The 18639-nt window shown below is 39.8% G+C and overlaps 1 long non-coding RNA gene across 1 annotated transcript in view; it reads right to left on the reverse strand.

The window, feature by feature from the left end:
• Positions 1 to 18639, reverse strand: part of LOC309843710 — a 100903-nt gene that overhangs the window by 14456 nt on the left and 67808 nt on the right. The window contains exon 5 of the long non-coding RNA XR_014300302.1: positions 4867 to 4959. This is a non-coding gene — a long non-coding RNA (uncharacterized lncRNA). The remainder of the gene's footprint in view (positions 1 to 4866; positions 4960 to 18639) is intronic.

Here is an 18639-nt window from a genome sequence, read left to right on the forward strand (position 1 = left end):
CATCATTTTGGAGGGGGTTGCAAGGACTCGATACTCATTTTACCTCATGAGTCAGGGGCTGATTGGGTGGGTCAGGGCTCCAGAGGATCACAAACCCATGCCCACTTCCCACCTCTACCACTCACTGTAGGATCTCAGGCAAATCCTTCAGTCTCAACTTCCTCACTCAAAATATGGGAATAATAATGTCTTGTAGGGGTTTTGTGAGAGTTAAAAAGATGTAAATAAATATGGATATATAAGGTATACTTAGCACAAAATAGAAAATCAATAAGTGATGCTATCGTCATCATCATTATTATTATTAAATATTATCAAAAGCAAAAGACTACTCACCAAGAGAGTAATGATATTTAGAAATTATGGAAAAGCTGGGTTTCCTCCATAAGGAAACCTCACATTAAACAGATGTGAAATCTTCCCAACAGAGTCCTCACTGAGAATGAAAAAATAAACTAATCTACAAATTCCTGTATCATCATTAGGAGACAGACGAAAAACATGCAGCCTCCATTGACACGCCTCTCTGAATACCTACCAAGCCTGTGTCTAAATACCCATGACAAAACCATAACCTTGCAGCTCATCCCTAACAAAACTTAACTTCAGCCAAGTTCCTCTTTCATGCTACTTTATTAAAACTCATCTGGCTCTTCCACTCCCTAGTGTGTGGCATCTTCCTCTGGCTGACCCAAGTTGGCAATGAATCCCCAAAATGGTGCCTGAACTCGAACACTTTCCTTCACTCTCCACTCCATAGTCTGTAACGTTGCCAGTCAACAACTGATTAGGAATAGGACTTAGAATACAAGCATGCATACCTAACAATTTCACTGGGACCCTGCTTAAGGACTGCTAGAGTTTATCTACACTTACTCCTGCCACATTGAAATCTGAATATTACCTGAGTCTTCTTTGGGCACAAAGTCCCTTGTCAACCTTCAGAATATGCCATATAAATGGCCAGCCCATGGCTGGAAATGTCCCATTTGTCTTCTTGAAGAGTATCATGAGCACTATCTGATGACGAGGTATATCAAGACTATCTTACCAACAACAGGTCCTGGAAAGAGGTCTGTCTTATAGACAGACACAAAATGTGGCTAAGTGAGAAAACAGCCTTACATAGAAAGACTATGCAAAGTAGAGACATCTCAGGGCCTTTCCCGTTAAGTTAATAAAAGGACAATTTATGAAGTGACTCTGATTGGAGGAAAGAAGAAGAGAGGCTTCAAAGTTCCACTGATGTCATCTTCAATGAGGCAGATTTAGCAATAAGTGGACAGAAATCAAGGCAGGGTCAGGGAGTATTGGGGAGGTGACCCTTGTTAAGCAGAAGCAGACTACTTGTGCTGCAGAGGTATTACATCCCCAAACCAAGGGGCAGGAACACCTACAGAAAGAGAGAAGCTTGTGATGTTACTCACCCCTATGATCCTCGCCTCATCTCCCAACTGTGGGACTGCGTAGCAATACAAGATGGAAGCGTGCTTTTTCTCCTAGATGGCATTGTAATTGGGATCCTTCTACCAAACTGTTCCTCATAAGAATATAACATGAGTTCTCCAATTGAACAATAGCAACAAATAAAGTCAGTGGGTTTTATGGATCAAGCTTTTATATAAGCCACATTTAAAGGCATATAAAAAGAGTAAATAATATTTACTTTATCAAACACAGCATTATTCTTCTTTAGTCTTATTCTTTTTTAGTCTTATTCTCAGGATTTGTTTAGAATTCTTTCCAAATCACCTAGAATTGTAATTACGTCCAAGCTAAAGCCTCCTTGGGATTGATTTGGACTTTAAGCTAAGGTAGAATCAAAAACGTATATTGCTTTTCCCAACTGCCAGCTGTGGTAATTTCAGCATAGGAAATTGTGATTCTCCTCTTTTACAACTTAATTTTGAAATAACTTCTCACAACTTTCGGCCATGTTTTCTCAGAGTTCTACTTTTCTTCCGTCCATGAAAAGGAAACAAGAAAGTTACATCAAAAGTCTCTACCAAACTTTCATGGGGATCCTTCCATCTGAAGGATGTGCTTTCCAGTTCTGCTCTTAAAAAGGGAATGGGAAAACCACTCTCTCACCTCATCTTACCTTCATCCTCACTCCTTCCTCACCCATATTGGTTTCTTTTCTCTCTGAGCTCTTATTTATGGCACTTTGCATACAGTACCACTTCTCTCAGCAATGGATTAACTTTCTAAGTTACACATTATAATCTGTTCTGAAAGAAACCAAGAGTAGATATCCTGGGTTGCCTTCCTAACCCATTTCTCCTTCTTTTCCATCCTATCAGAACCCAAATTCAGGGGCACCTGGGTGGCTCAGTGGGTTAAGCCTCTGCCTTCGGCTCAGGTCATGATCCCAGGGTTCTGGGATCGAGCCCCACATCGGGCTCTCTGCTCTGCAGGGAGCCTGCTTCCTCCTCTCTCTCTGCTTGCCTCTCTGCCTACTTGTGATCTCTGTCAGATAAAAAAAAAAAAAAAAAAAATCTTTAAAAAAAAAAAAAAAAAGAACCCAAATTCATTCAGGTCTCTGCTTGACTCAGAGAAAGGCGACCAACCCCACCCCCAACTCCAGGGGTAATCCTGGTTTATCCTTATCCAAACACAGGGATTCTATTTTCCTTGCCAAGTATTGGTCTACAAATGGGCAGGTACCTATTTCTGGCCAATGAGACATAAGACAAATTCTACTCAGGGCTTCAAAGAAATGTCTTCTCACTTCAAAGGAGACACTGGAAGAAGTAGTCTCTTTTCTCCCTTGGGAGATTTCCATGTCCTGTTTTGAAACCCAGGGTGGCTATTGCCATCTTATTAACAACATGGGGATGGAATCAACAAAGAGGAAGACAGAGTCAAAAAAAAAAAAAAAAAAAAATCATGGAGAAGTCAAGCCTAGGCCTTGGTAAACTAAACCTGGAGACTCCCTTCTAAACTCTTCCTACATTATATATTAAATTTTCTTATGTCCAGATTAAATGGGGATTCTTCTGTTACTTGTGGCTTGAAACATCATAATAGATACAAGATTCCTATAGCAAATAGAAAAGTTTTAGAAATGCATAAGATTTTAGAACATGGATTTAACTTGGCCATGTGACTCTTTCCTTCACATGTCCTAACACACAGATTTCTGTCAGTATAGTCTGCAGTGTCATGAGAGATATACAGGTAAAATTGTTTAGTTTGCATTAAATTCTTAACATTGCGACTACACTCAGTGTTTGATGGCTTTAGTAGAATATTCTGTATACCTGTCCTGTTGTAGAATTGGAAGTGAATTTTGAGTTTGTTGGTGTGTGTGTGTGTGTGTGTGTGTGTGCGTGCGTGTGTGTGTGTGTGTGTGTAAGCACATTGGCATTGCCTGAAGTCCCAGAAGCTAAAAAAAAAAAAAAAATTCTAAGAGATAAACCCAGAAGCTATGATAATGATTTCCAAGGGAAGTAGACCATGGAGCAAAAGTATGTCTTTTTCAATGCCAGTACATTTGAGGTGAATAACTACATAAAAATCATAGAATGTGAGGGAAAAGAATGTCGTTTTTTTGGGATATAAGACTCATGGAAAAATACTCGTTGGAACTACGAATTGGATTCAGTTACAGCCATGTTGCCTAAAGCTTTATATATTCCTGTTTTTCACTCATTCCTGACCCTTTCTACAAAGCCACCTGAATCCTCCTAGGCTCTGTCACCAACTCCATATACATTCCCACTAATTATAATTAGCACTTGTGCAGAATTTATGGTTTTCTAAACACCTTTGCTTTCATAATCTCTCCTGATCCTCCCCATATCCCTATAGGATAAAAATTATTACATTTATCTTATTGATGTATAAACTAAGGGGAAGAGAACTTAAATAAGTTGCCCAGGGTCATACAGCTAGCAAATGGAAGAACTGAGAATAGAGATCTTCTAACTTCAAGTTCAAAATTTCCATTTTACTCTGCCCCCTTCCTCATTCCTGTAAGCTGTAACAAATTTGAAGTTATGCTACTGATCAGCAGCAATTGGTTTGAAATAAGAAATCTTTGTATTCAAATATAAACATGAATATTTGAAAATTGCTAATTTGGGCCAAATGTTGGACTTAAAATGACTGCCAACCTCTTTTGTGTGCTCAAACTCCCTTAAACCATTTGTTCTCAAATAACATTTAGCCTAAGATGTAATACACAATACACATATAGTGTTTCCCATGTACAATGTTTTCCAGCTTCTAATTCATTTTAGGCCATCAAAAGAGAACATAAAATAACTCCAGAGCTCTAGACATTTGCAATTACCTTATGGAGAGGGAAAGGGAAGAGTGGGAAGAGTTTTTACAACTGAGAAAATCCAGATTTCTTATTAGTCATGGTCTAAAAATGACAACCCCCTGCCTACCCAGCAGACCTCCTTCCACCCCGCCCCTCAACCCGCAAGCTGCAGCTGGAAGAGCCTGCTGCCGACCACATTGCTCTGCCTGGCAATCCATCTACAGACTTTTGCAGGGAACCCATTTTTGCACAAGCTGGATCAGTCCCCATGGCCTCTGGGGCAGAGTACCACCCAGAAGGGTTGAAATGAAGCACATGAGAGTGCCCAGCTGCAGTTCCAGCCCCGGGCCATGGCATCTGGCCACCCATAGCCCACCAGGAAGTAGAGCCAATACCAAGTCCCCTCCTCACCCACCAAGGCTTCCTCTACCAAGAGCTTACAAGTAAGCTTAATAAAGTTGTCCTGAATACTCCCCCGTGCTTCCCACCCCAGCAGCCTTTGTTTATCCAGCTTGACCGCAGTCAGGAGAGTCTGGTGAATGAGGTGAGAAAGGTTCCCCTCCCACCAGAGCTGGCAGAAAGTGGAGCAGCCATACCTTACATTTCAGAGGAAAAGGCATGTGTGATTTATGAGATTCAAGAAAGGGTCCTTGTCCCCAGATGTATTTCTTCAACAAATATTCAGCTACCTGAATATATAGGGTTAAAATAAAATAAAAGTAATTTTATTAAAATTTATTATTAAAAATTTTTATTAAAAATAAAATTTGTATTTAAAAATAAAACCTAAAATAAAGTCAATCCAGGATATCTTTGATACAGAATCCCTCTTCTGCTTTCTCCCTCTCCTTTACTCCGAATTCCTTACACCATGGCCCCCGTATTACAAACTATACTTCCCTTTCCAAGAAGTCCAAGTTCTTTCTATATCCCTCAGCTCTGCCTCCCCTATTCTGAAACCAACACATTTTCCCTTAGGCATATAATAATGATTAGTGGAGAATTTAAACCCCCAACAGAGGCCTGTGTTCCAGATGCAAATAGCTCAGAGCAAAATGGTTAAAATATTTTTATACTCTTTTCCCAGGAGGACAGATACATTCCATCCAATCAAGGTTTTAGGCCTTTGCTACATGTACAAGAATCAAAGAATTGGTTTGAGTGTCTTAAATTGGGAACCTTGGAAACAGACTTTAAGATGAAAAGTTGCCTGTTGAAGATTTACTGGGGAGTCCACTCAGGATATAGGAAGGTAAAGAAAGCAGGACTGGGCAGAGGGAAAAATTGACCCACAATGCAGTTGCAACAAAGACTACAGCAACCCTGTGGGAAGTTCTAAAGCTGGGATGGCCTGTAAGAGTTGCCCAAATTGAGAGAAGAGGCCAGGCCTTTTAGTCGTTTTAGCATTCTGTTATGGGCCTTACATTGTTCTCTAGGAGGGTATACACAGCTCCTGTGAGGCAGTTCTCTGTGACTGAGAGCAATTCTTTGAAGGACCAAGTTGTGAGCCATTAAAAGCCAAGATTTCCAGGAGCTAGGGATGGTTGCCTTAGTTCTGAAGATAGATCTGGATGGAAAACAACAGTATTCACTATATCCCACCCCTTATGCACATGTTTTTTATAGTAAGTCCACTCCATCAAAAGAACAGTTTTTCTACTATTCTGGTTGATCTTATTTCCAGAAGAAACAAAGGCTTGTAGAAAGACTAATTCTTGCTGCTACAATTGATCTCAAGGCTGAATCTGACGATCATCACTCTCCTATTCCACTACGTTTATTCTAGGCTGCCTTCACACTTAGCTAGAACCTCTGCTGGCCTAAATGGCATATCTGGTAGGATGACACAGATCTTCATCCCTGAGGACTCTGAGCTCCTGGTTCCCATGTCAATCTCGGGCAATGGCTGTTGCACTTACATATTTTCCATTAAAACTGGGTCAGGTATCCCAGTGATCCAGTGGATCACCTAGGAGTCCAACATTTTCTTCCCTGTTGTCTTTGTGTATTAGTAGCCTTATGTCTTTCCCAATATGAGGGTCAATAACTCTTAACAGTATGCAACTCTTTCCTTGATTGCTGGTCTCTTGGTATAAGAAACCCAAAGTGACCAGGTGGCAGGCAGTCATAGTTCAAAGGAACATTTACTGTGCCACACTGTGGAAGTATTTTTCCTCTGGGAACCAGGATCTTTAGACTCACAGAACCCCAAGTTGTGGAAAAGAAAAGTAGTAATTCCCCAAGTGAGTCACTCCTACTTTTACCTCCCCAGTTTCCAAACCCATGTATTCTACCTATTAAGGAAGACCATAGAGTGGTCATTGATTTACGATATGTATCTTAAATGGAGGGTGGTGCCCCATCCCTATAGTATATCATCTTCAAGCTGACATCTAAAAGGCCTCTTTAATAAACCTTTTCATCACTCTATCACTCCTGTGGCTTCTGGGTAGTGTGATAAATGATAAAGCCAATTATCACATGGCCATGTGCCCACTGCTATATCTACTTCTGCTATAAAATGACTCCCTTGGTCCACGGCAATGCTATATAGGGTCTATGTCAGTAGATTAAACATTCTGTAAGTTATCAGGTAGATGTACTTACTAAGGGCTTGAAAGCAGGAAAGACAAACTCATAACTAGAATAAGTGTCAGTTCCAGTCAAGATGAATGGTTGTTTCTTTCAAGGTAATTATCCAATGTATTCAAATTGCCACCAGGTGGCTAGTTGGTTCTCCTCAACAGATGTTGCCATATTAAGGGCTCAGCTTTGGTCTCTGCTTCTAGCCAGTTGCACGTTGGGCAGTGGAAGTAGTTACATCAGCTTTAGTGAGGGGGAGCCCATGCTATTGGGCTACATCACCCTGATTCTGACACCACAATTATTCTTCTTTCATCTGCTATACCAGCACTGAGGTGGCCCATGACAGAGATCGTTTGATGTCACCTGCCTGAGTCATTCTACTACTTTGTTGTTTTGTGTCTCTTTTTTGATAGCTATCCTCTTGTGATCATGTACATGCAATACAAAACACACACCCATTGCCTTAGATCCATCTAGACCTCATTGTCCCTGATCTTCCAGTCTTTCTCCTTCCAAGCCTCTGACACAAGCAGCAAAGCCATGAGTCCATGGGTATACCCACATAGGGTCACTTCACTTTCATACCAAGTATCCTAACTAGAACTTTGTCCACTGGAGGTCAGTGGGGGCCATAAGCCAAACAAACAAACAAACAAACAAAAATGGATCTTAATGCTACTGGAATCTTATTTATACCCACTGACTGATGAAGTCTGGACAAATCCAGTATACTCTGAGCACAAATCTGAGCTAATACCTTTCTCAAGAATACTCTCCTTTTCAGCCTAATGTCTAATGATGAAAGAAAGGAGTTTCTTTCTCACTATGATAAAACTTTGAATACCTGGGTGGACACAGGAGGAGTAATCTTTATTTTTTTTTAAAGATTTTATTTATTTATTTGACAGACAGAGAGATCACAAGTAGGCAGAGAGGCAGGAGAGAGAGAGAGAGGAGGAAGCAGGCTCCTTGCTGAGCAGAGAGCCCAATGTGGGGCTCGATCCCAGGACCCTGAGATCATGACCTGAGCTGAAGTCAGAGGCTTTAACCCACTGAGCCACCCAGGCACCCCAGGAGTAATCTTTGGATCACAGGACATGTTTTAGGGCCCATGGGATCCTATCCTTAGAGACTTAGATCAAAACCACTAGATAAGCATCAAGAGGCCTATCGGTCACCATCAGCCATTAATCATCTTAGTAAGTACGTCATGTAAACTTCCTAATGAGTCATATAACATCTCCAAGGTCTGGCCTCTTTAGGTGTAAAGTGGGAGCTAACATGGATGTGGTAGAAAGCCTTGGACTAGGACTGAGCAGGATCTTGGCTCTGCCAAATTCCTGTGTGACCTCGCACCAGTACCTCACCATTGTAGGCCTCCATTTATGATCTACAAATAAAAAACTAGGTATGATATGCTCTCAGACTCCTTCTAGTCCAAATAGCCAATATTTCTGTGTGTATATCTTCAACTTTAAAGCAGGTAGGTTCAACCCTTCCTAAAAGTGGAGTCGATTTTTAAACCGACAACTTTCTTATGGAAAGTTTCAGGTGTAAAAAGAATGAGCTTGTAGAACAGATGACTGAGCATTTCTCAAAATAAACATTTGCCAAAGCTAAGTTAGACAGGGAATTGCCTGGAGTTATGAGCTTCAAATGCAGCATTAAAACTCTTAATAGACTTGGAGATTCATTTGGAGATTTAGTATTTATTAATATCCCCACTGATTCTATTTTCCACTCCAAATTCAACGCAAATGCTATTTTTACCAGCATCTTTATTACATTCATTGAATGGCACATGGAGGCATCTCACAGAATTACACAGAAATGTCCTGAAGTTGCTTTTAGAAATTGCTATTTTTATTCTGTAGAGTTAATTGAACCTGCTGCTATATATCTAATTTATGTAACGCACAAAGACAGCAAGTTGTTAAACAAAAGTGTGTTCGGTGCATAATATTAGGAATCACTCCCTCTAATGTTATGGAATATAGGCTATCAAAATGATCTTTCTCTCCTAAATGTAATAGCTGATCTTTATTTATAGTTGCATATCACATATATTAAGAGTTATGTAAGACAATAAATATGGTGGGATGCAGCAATTTTCTCTACTAGTATTGGCAGATAAAGTTCCTTAAGTCAATATTTTGGTAATTTAAGCATTGATAACCGGCTCTTGAATATATTAATGATGATCCATTTTACTACACATCATGGTCTGGATCAATTTGTCTATCCCTTCTTTATATAGATCTAACTGGCTCAACTTCCATTCACAGATGTAAAGGACCATCAGTACACATTACTTTTTGGTACTGCTTCCCTCAAATATTGATTTTTAATTTTTTGTCAAACAGAATGTGTGCTCTCATTTTATGCTACCAGGATACACACACACACACACACACGCATGCACACACACGTCCGGGCAAGAGCCATCACATTACATGTCATTTCCCTAATAATGTAGAAGCTGATAGGCATGAACATCAATATTTTTTAAGTTATTTTTGTTTCAAGAAACGGAAGCTGACTGCTTAAGTAAAGGAGGGAAGAAAAGACAGCTATTGAAAGGATCCCAGGTTACCACCTAGAATGAAAAAAAACATTGGATGAATTCAGATAGCAAAGGAGCCAGAGCATCTCCTGACCCTCGGCAGGAGATAAATAACTGATATATATTGAGTATTTACTTGCATTTAGCACTGCTCTACATATTTTAAACATGTATTCTCACTTAGCCCTCAAAACAATCATGAAGTAGGTATATCTCTCCATTTTAAAGGTGAAGAACCTAGGGAAAGGGAAGTTAACCAGCCTGTGCAAAGTCACAGAACTAATGAATGGTAAAGCCAAGACTCCATGCTACTCTTGCATGCTGCCTTTTTTCTAGAGCATGACCACAGGATAACTCAGCTCCATCAACTGCCCAGCTGCCATTCTCCCTGCATCATGGTTTCAGATTTCATATTCATGGGAAAAGGAATTCCCACCACTCCCCGCCACACCCCACCAACCTCCACCATCAGGGAGGAAGGACAACACTACATGATCATGGCCCAGAGGGAAAATCCCATGTATTCCAAAGCCCCAGAGAAAGAAATCCTTATAAGCCAGAAGTCATTACAATTAAGTCATTGTAGTGGGAATACCACTGAGCCTGGCCTCAGAAGAGCTGGGTTGTAATCCCTGCTCTGCTGCTAATTATAGGACCTTGACAAAGCTTAATCAACTGTGATTCCAGTTATTTCATTTATAAAATTAAGCAACTGGACTTTACTTACCCTATTCATTCTACCCCTAAAATTATATTTAATAAAAACACAGGTTCACTCTCTTATCCAGCACCTCCTTCAGGTGCCACATGCTTGAAAACTCCAGGTTTCACAGTTTCCTTTTCTCCATAGCAGACCTCCAAAAGTCTTCATGAAATCATCCTCAAGAGCCTCTCATCTCTGGGGACAATTTGGTGCCTTCTTCATTTAGACATCATCAAAGAGATGTGGTATCTGGATTCTGTAGTTCCAGGGTCTCCTCAGCAAGCCACGATCTGTTTATCATTCCTGGTGTATTACTCAGCTTCCTCCCCACAGGCAGAGATGCCCTAGCAGTATTCTGGCCTGAACACCAATGAGATACACTGCCTCTTTGTCTACACCTAATAGCCCCAAGTGATCATCCTAAAATCAATCTCTCATAGTTCCTTTTTGTATATCTTAACAGAAAGGGAATATCAAAGTTCAAAGGAAACTCAAAGGCAGCTGGGGCTGGGGCATGCAGTTAGGGAGGCTGTTCAGGTATTATAGACGACATATTTCCTCCCTCCCCAAAATTCATATGTTGAAGCCCTAACCTCCAATGTAGTAGTATTTGGAGGTGGGTCCTTTGGCAGGTACTTAGGTTTAGATAATGTCATGAGGAAAGAGCCCCATGATGAGATAAGAACACGAAGAGACCAGAGTTCTCTCTCTTTGTCCCAAGTGAAGACCCAGCAAGAAGGCGGCCATCTGCAACCAGGAAAAGTGTTCTTACCAGGCACTGAATCAACCAGCATCTTGGACTTCCCAGCCTCCAAAAGCGTGAGAAATTAACTTCTGTTTAAGCCACCCTGTCTGTGGTATTTTTTTTTAGCAGCCCAATTCTAAAATCTGTGGACTTTAGACTTGACCACCTAAATGAAAGTGTTAGCCCTAATCCCCAATCCTTTGGTCTCACCTAACCAATTAATCCCTAAATGTAAAGTCACTCCAAATATATAGCAATCCAGTATTTCCCAAGAAAAGATATTTTGTTAATTCTTAGTCAACCCGAATATATACCTTTGTAGGAGTGGTTGTAGCAGGCAGAATAGTGACCACCCAAGATTTCAGGTCCTAATCCCTAAAAACTGCCAATAGAATTTTATATGGTAAAGATTTTGCAGATGTGATGAAGTGAAGGATCTTGACAGGAGGGTGGTTTATCTGGATTATCAGATTATCTAATTATTATTGCCTTTAATGCCCTCACAAGTGTTCTAATGAGAGAGAGACAGAGGGAGATCTGACACACATGCAAAGGAGAAGGCGACATGATGACAGAGCAGAGAGAGATCTGAAGACGTTGGTCTTGAAAACTGGAGTAATATGGCCACAAACCAAGGAATTCTAGCAGTCGCTGGAGCTGGAAGAGGAAAGGAATGGGTTCTCTTCTAGAACATCTGCAGAGAGCACAGCCTTGCCAGCACGTATCAGCAATACTGATGTTGAACTTCTGGCCTCCGGAACTGTGAGAGTATAAATTTCTTTGTTTTCAGCCATCAAGTTTGTCTTAATTTGTTACAAGCAGCCACAGGAAATGAACACAGTACCTATTCCCTTCCTCTCCTTTACTTCAGTGAGAAGGGGATACATCCCTGCCCATTGATGCAGGGCATGGCCATGACATCTGCTGTCACCCCAAGGTGAATGGAGCATTCATTTCTGCTCTTCAGCTTTGGGCTGAACCCCATGACTCGTGTTGGCCAATAGCATGTTAGTAGATGTGCTGCAAGCAGAGACTAGAGATGTGCCTGTATGGTTGGGTCTGTCTTCCTATGCTTCTGCCACTGCCATGGAAGCACGTTCCCTGGGGAGCCTGCTGGTCACAGAATGAAAGCTCTGGGCACCAAATCGAAGAAAGCCTGCAGCCCAGAGCTCAGCCCAGAGAGCTCAGGCTAGCTCAGCTCAACCCCAGGCAGCCATGAACACAGGAGTGATAAATATCCTCCTGCTGTATGTCCTACTGAGAATTCACGGCTACTGTGATACAGGAACACAGTTGAAATCATCAGATCTAGTTACCATTAATGAATTAATTTAGTTATGCATATCCTTCAAGACTTATACAACATAACACATGAACACAGGGTTTTTTTTCCATTTTCACACATCTTGAAAACAATTGCATTAAACCTACACAGTTGACACAGCAGTGTCTTTGTGTGACACCGTTTTCCAGAGCACACCATTTTCGCTTTCATCCAAGCTGTGTAAGAAATTAGACTGTCCAGTTTCTCACTGGAAATTTCACCCCAATATACGAGTACCCAGTCTCATAACACAAGATGAGTTTGGGGGTTGTGGGGTTTTGTTTTGTTTTGCTTTTCATCCATCACAATTCCTATAATGTATCTTCTATTAGCCTTTTATAAAGATTTATTTATTTAATTTAGAGAGAGAAGGAGAGAGAGCACAAACAGGAGGGGCAGAGGGAGAGGAAGAGAAGATCTCAAGCAGACCTCACGCTGAGTGTGGAGCCCTACGCGGGGCTCCATCTCATGACCCTGAGATCATGACCGAGCCAAAACCAGGAGTCAGATGCTTAACCTACTGCACCACCCAGGCACCCTTCTATTATTTTTTTAAATGGTCTTTAAAAGGTCCGGTTTATAGCCATATCCAATGCCTGTAATCATGACACCATAACATCAGGATCAATTACTAAATTGTGTGAAAATTATTACCTTTTTTTTTTAACCTATCAACTTGGGTGATTAGTTAGCATTAATCTATGGCATTTCAAGCTGCTTTCTACCAGTCAGTGCTATGGTCTTTCTCCAGTTACCTGGTGAGTTTACCACAAAGCTCAGCTGAGGATTCCTAGCAATGGTTTGTATGGTCAACCGAATTTGCAAAATTTGCAAAAGTAAGATATTTTAACTTCAATGAGTTAAGAGCACTATACCTATATTTCTAATTTATTCTCCATTAGGCTCTCTCCTTGAGCCAGGTGTTTCCGAGTGACCACAGGCATTTTAGAGCCCTGGCTGTGGGAAAGTTGAGTCGGGATGCATTTTGTATGAGCTCAGTGGGTGTCTTTCATATTCTGGTGGCTCACAGTCACTTCTGGGGCACAATGAAGCAATTGTTAGCTGTCCCAGGGTAGGAACAGCTTTTCAGAACACTACTGCTGAAGGTACCAACTCACCTAGCACAACGACCAGTGCCAAATATCATATCTAGACATGCACAAGTCCTATGGCATCCAGCGTAGAAGTGTGTGGGTAGTGGAGGAGAGACCTAATTTGAAATGTGTGGAACCAGAAGCTGGTCTGTGGAAAATTCTTCCAATCATCAGAGATTTAAAATTGAAAGTAGGAGATTTGGTTCTCATTAATGCCTAATAAGAACAGAAGTTCCTTCTTCTTGAGGAAATATACTCAATAATACAGCATGGGCAATTATAAATGCACTATTGATTTTTTTTTTCTTTTTGATGGGAAACATGTGAAATAAATTTATCAAAATTCCTGGAGCTATTGAGGAAAACCCAAAGCAGTACCACAAACTCAGTACATCATCTGTAACAGCTCAATTACAAATGAAACTTGCTAGTGGTTTTCTCAAATCTGACAGCCAACCTGAAGGTAAATGGCATTACCCAGAACAAACTATGAAGTCCAAAGAAGTTTTCTAAAGTATGTATAATTTCTTTAAATGCCAACAAAACAGATTATCTTTATATCCTCATTATGAAAAATGACATGATAAAACTATTGTCCTATGAAAACATATATTCTTTTTTTCTGGATTTTGTAGTGCTTGGGATATTTATCGGCTTTTTAAACATAGATGATTTCTTCCTTCACTCTAAATAACTTCAGTAGATTAAATAACTGAGCAAATTTTGTACCCTTTTCTTAAAGTGAGTCCCTGAAAATTGACTTCCGGAAAATATATTAAACTCAGTTTGATCATCATAATGACACTTGAGTCTCTCATACGTGGGTTCAGTTCTCTGCATCAACTAATCTACGGTGCTCCTGGCAGACCCATCATAGACATACTCCACCTCTTTCTCACCATTCTTTTTTTGTGACTCATGTGCATTTTGAGACCCAGGAGCCTCACAGGGGGACTGACTGAAACAGAGGGGCAGAAAAAAGGGAGAAAGAATCTGTGAAGCTGCTACTGCCAGGGTCCAAATCCAGGATCCTCCTTTCCTAGGCGTTGATTAGTGGGTGAATTTCTCAACCTCCAGGAACAAGGATAACACCTCTTGCAGGAAGCCATTGTATTAATTGAGCTGATTCACATAAAATGTTTAGATCAACACCTAGCACGTGGTGATAAACCCAAGGAAGGTCAGCTTTTACTCTGTCTGGTTGTTGATCCCATCTGCTAGGCTATGTGCCAATTACCAAGAACTCCCTTAGCTCTCAGCCAGCCTTATAATTGCCATGTGGCAAAGGACAAAATGAGTTTCACAGAGCTTCCAAATGTGCTCAAAATCTCATCACATAACTAGGATGAATGATAGAGGGAAAATTCAAACCCACGAATAGTTGACTCCACCCCACTTCTTTCCAATATACCCCCCAACTCAAAAAAAATGGATTTTGTTGTCTCGAAACACAAATGAAAAGGATGGATTATGTCAAGGCTAAAAATTGATCATTGGATTGTGAAAGAGCTTTTTCATTTATTTTAAGTAATCATAAAATCAAAAATATTGAAGAAAATTTACACAGATATAATACTTATAATTTCGTACTCTTTACAAATCCAGAATCATTTGATTTAGGGGCATAAAAGCACATTTTATGTGAATTGGTTTGCTCTTGAAATTAGTCTGTTACATTAAATTAAAAGCATTTTTATTCAGACAATCCTGACAAATTTCCCAATTCTACTGCATTTGAGGGTTTCTTTTTTTTAATTTTTTTTTTCACTTTTGTTACAAATGGAGCTACAAGCTGCTGAACTTTAAGGAATCCAGCATCACGTCGTTTCTTTTTTTTTTTTCCTTTTTGCCAATTTATAATGAGGGAAACTGTTGAGAAGAGAAAAATGCAACTACACTATAAAAAAACAAAGGGCCATTATGCTATCTGGAGTCGGTTTTCTTTACAGTGAGGGGTAGAGACAAACAGCATTCATTTGCCGAAAAGAAACTGAGAGAAAGAAAGGAAAAGCCCTCACTTCTTCATCCATGCCTCCCAATGGATTGAGCACAATGTCTGCCATGTACAACACAATTGTCCAGTGAGTTTCTAGCAATCTGTGTTTTTGTGATTTTTAAAAGAATTCTTTAACATCTACACAGAATTCTGAAATCCTCAATAATTCTATGGTAAACTATGGTAAAATGTTAAAGAAGTGCACTCTAGGTAGAAAGAATGGCAAAGCCAAAGGCCTTCAGTTGGGGGCCATTTCTGAAGTACTTGAGCCGCAAAGAGATGACAACAGGGTTGCCAGAGGAAGAATGGTAGGAGGTAAACGTGGAGAGGCTGTGTAAGGCTGGACTCTAGCAGATCCTTGTAAGAATGTTGGCTTTTATTCCAAGATGGAAATTATTAAAAAGTTTTATTTGGTAAGGAACATGACAATTGCAATGCTGGGAACCAGACTGCAGAAAGATAAAAAAATAATGATTCTTTAAAGTCTTACCACTATTAAATCTTTAACATATTGTCACCATAGTCATATATTGCTTCCCTCCAGTACAGAGCTTTACAAACCTACAAGCCTGGGTAGGAGGCTGCTCTGAATGTCCCATGGAAAACACCATGTTCCTAGTTTACATTTCCTTCAGTCCACATAGGGTGTTAAAAATCTCTTGAATGGGGGTGCCTGGGTGGCTCAGGAAGTTAAGCCTCTGCCTTCGGCTCAGGTCATGATCTCAGCGTCCTGGGATCGAACCCCGCGTCAGATTCTCTGCTCAACGGGGAGCCTGCTTCCCCCCTTTCTCTGCCAGCCTCTCTGCCTACTTGTGATCTCTCTGTCTGTCAAATAAATAAATAAAATCTTAAAAAATAAATCTCTTGAATGGGGGGCACCTGGGCAGCTCAACTGGTTAAGCATCCAACTCTTGATTTCGGCTCAGGTCACGATCTCAGGGTCATGATATCAGGATCATGAGATTGAGCCCTGTGTTGGGCTTCCCACTCAGCAGAGATGCTTAAGATTCTCTCTCTCTCTCTCTGCCTCCCCACCCCAACCCCTACCCCCACTCACACGCACTCTCTCAATCAAAATAAAATAAAATAATACAAATTCCTTGAATGTGCTGCCAGTATTAAAATGGAGAAATTTCACATAAAGTCTGGAATTCTAGATTTTCTCTAAAAACAAGAACATCTGGCAACTCTGGGCCTGCATGTCCCCATAGCAACAATCAGCAGGCACTGGGGACAGCTGCCCCTCTTAGAGCAGGCACTCTGTGGGCACCCAGCCTATACCACTCCCTCAGCAAAGCCAAGCTCTAGCTACCACTTATCAACATTCTTCAGCTCTTGTACTTCATTTAGTGGAGTAGTGGTCTTTGAGAATTTGGTCTTAGAACACTTTCACACTCTTAAATATCAATAAGCACTCAAAGAGTTTCTGTTTCTGTGTATTATAGCTATAAATATGTATTATATTGAAAATTAAAATAAAATGTTAAAATATAAAGACATTTCATCAATAACATATTTTTATGAAAAACTACGATTTTTTCAAAACAAAAAAGATTATGAAAAAATGGCATTGTTTTATATTTTTGAAAATCTCTCTAATGTCTGGCTTAATAGAATCAGCTGGATTCTCCTATCTGTTACGCATTTAATCTACTGCGATATTTTGTTTTGATTAAAGCAAACGAAGAAAGTTCAGCCCCACATAGTTGCATAAGTAGTTGGAAAATGGAGAAGTATTTTCACAGCCTTTTCATATGTTCAGATGTTCTTCTTTGATACTACACTACAACTCAGCAAGTGGTAACTTCTTTAAGGGTAGTTGCAATATAGAACCTGAAACCATATCAAGGAATTCCAACTCTATTACATTAAAAGCCACTGGTCTATCTTACACTTTGAATGTAACTTCTATCTATATAGGATTTTGTAACATCAAGCATTGGTCATTTAGAAAATATTGATTCACTAAGTTATGTAGATCTTCTAAATCTTAACACATTTCATTGGATAATATTTTAAAAAAAGAAAATCATTATTGTTTTCACTGTGACCTCATCAGAAAAAAATATTTAAAACATTGGGATGCTGTCAAACTCACAATGGTGGATACGAGTTTTCCTAAATTATAATATAGTTTAAAAGCTCCAACTTTATCACCAACAACAAATTCTGACAGGTTTTCCCTGAAGTGACAGGCTAACTTCATTTGTTTTTGAGAAAATGTCTGCCATATACCCAAGTTTGAATAAATGTAGTTTGAAAAAAAAAAAAAAATGAGGTTCCATGAAAAAAAAAAAGTGGCTGTTCAAATTGCAACTCAAAAAACAATTGCTCAAGTGCTTTCCCTTAGGACACCCAATATACTTCATTGTGCAGAAGGGCTTGATGTGTACTTCCAGTCTTGTCTCACAAAATATTAAAAAGATGTGTACTCACCAAGAGTAAAGTTCTGATAAAATTAATAATTTTATATTACTCAATAATAGTTGAAATTTAATTAAAATAATAATTCATAATTCATAAAATCAATCATTGATAAAAATAATAATTTTAATTTAATAAAATTATTGATGGGTTCATAGAATTAATGTTTCATCATGGGCATTTTTAAGTGAAACTAGTTTGTTTTTTTTTAAAGTGCTTGTATGGCTGTGAAGAGTACAATAACTGATAGAATCATTTGGTGCCATGCCTTGATTCACATGGAGTCACCATTACTTTTGCACCATCAGAGCAAATATCAGTACAGTAAAGAAAAGCAAGTAATGCCTTGTATTTTATGAAAATAGTGTTGACCTCATGACTCGCCTGGAAAAAATCTCAGGCACTGCCAAGGGTGCATGGATCACATCTGAAAGCTGCTTTAGTGGAGAAATACTTCTCTGTGTCCATTTCTGTATCAAAGGCAGAGAAATAAAAGATGCTCTCAGAGGGTGACCTGTTTTAAGAAATGGGAAGTGAGCACCCATCTCTAGTTTAAAGTTCCTGCCTGGCCCCTGTAGCCACCTAAGTCTATAATAATGGCCTAAGTATGTTATAGTCAGGACCACCACCCACTTACCCTAGTTTCCCACGCTAGAGTGACCACATTTCAAGTCGCCAACAGCCCTTCACACTTGGTGTGTATGAATGATGGGAGCAACATTCTGATGATCCAATGACCCAAAGCAGACACAGTTTGGAAGATGAGGGAGAGTTTTTGGGAGTACCAATCATAGGCCTAGCCAATTTTCTGTGTTTTGTTTCAAAGACAATGAGAAGGGGAATGACTGCTCATTTTTACAAAGCTGCTATTTGCTTTTTTACTTATTTATTTATTTAGAAGTATTAAGCCACTACTGTGGACTTAATCCTCACA

The sequence above is a fragment of the Mustela nivalis genome (genome assembly GCF_964662115.1).
Source record: "Mustela nivalis genome assembly, chromosome: 11".
Classification (NCBI taxonomy): domain Eukaryota; kingdom Metazoa; phylum Chordata; class Mammalia; order Carnivora; family Mustelidae; genus Mustela; species Mustela nivalis.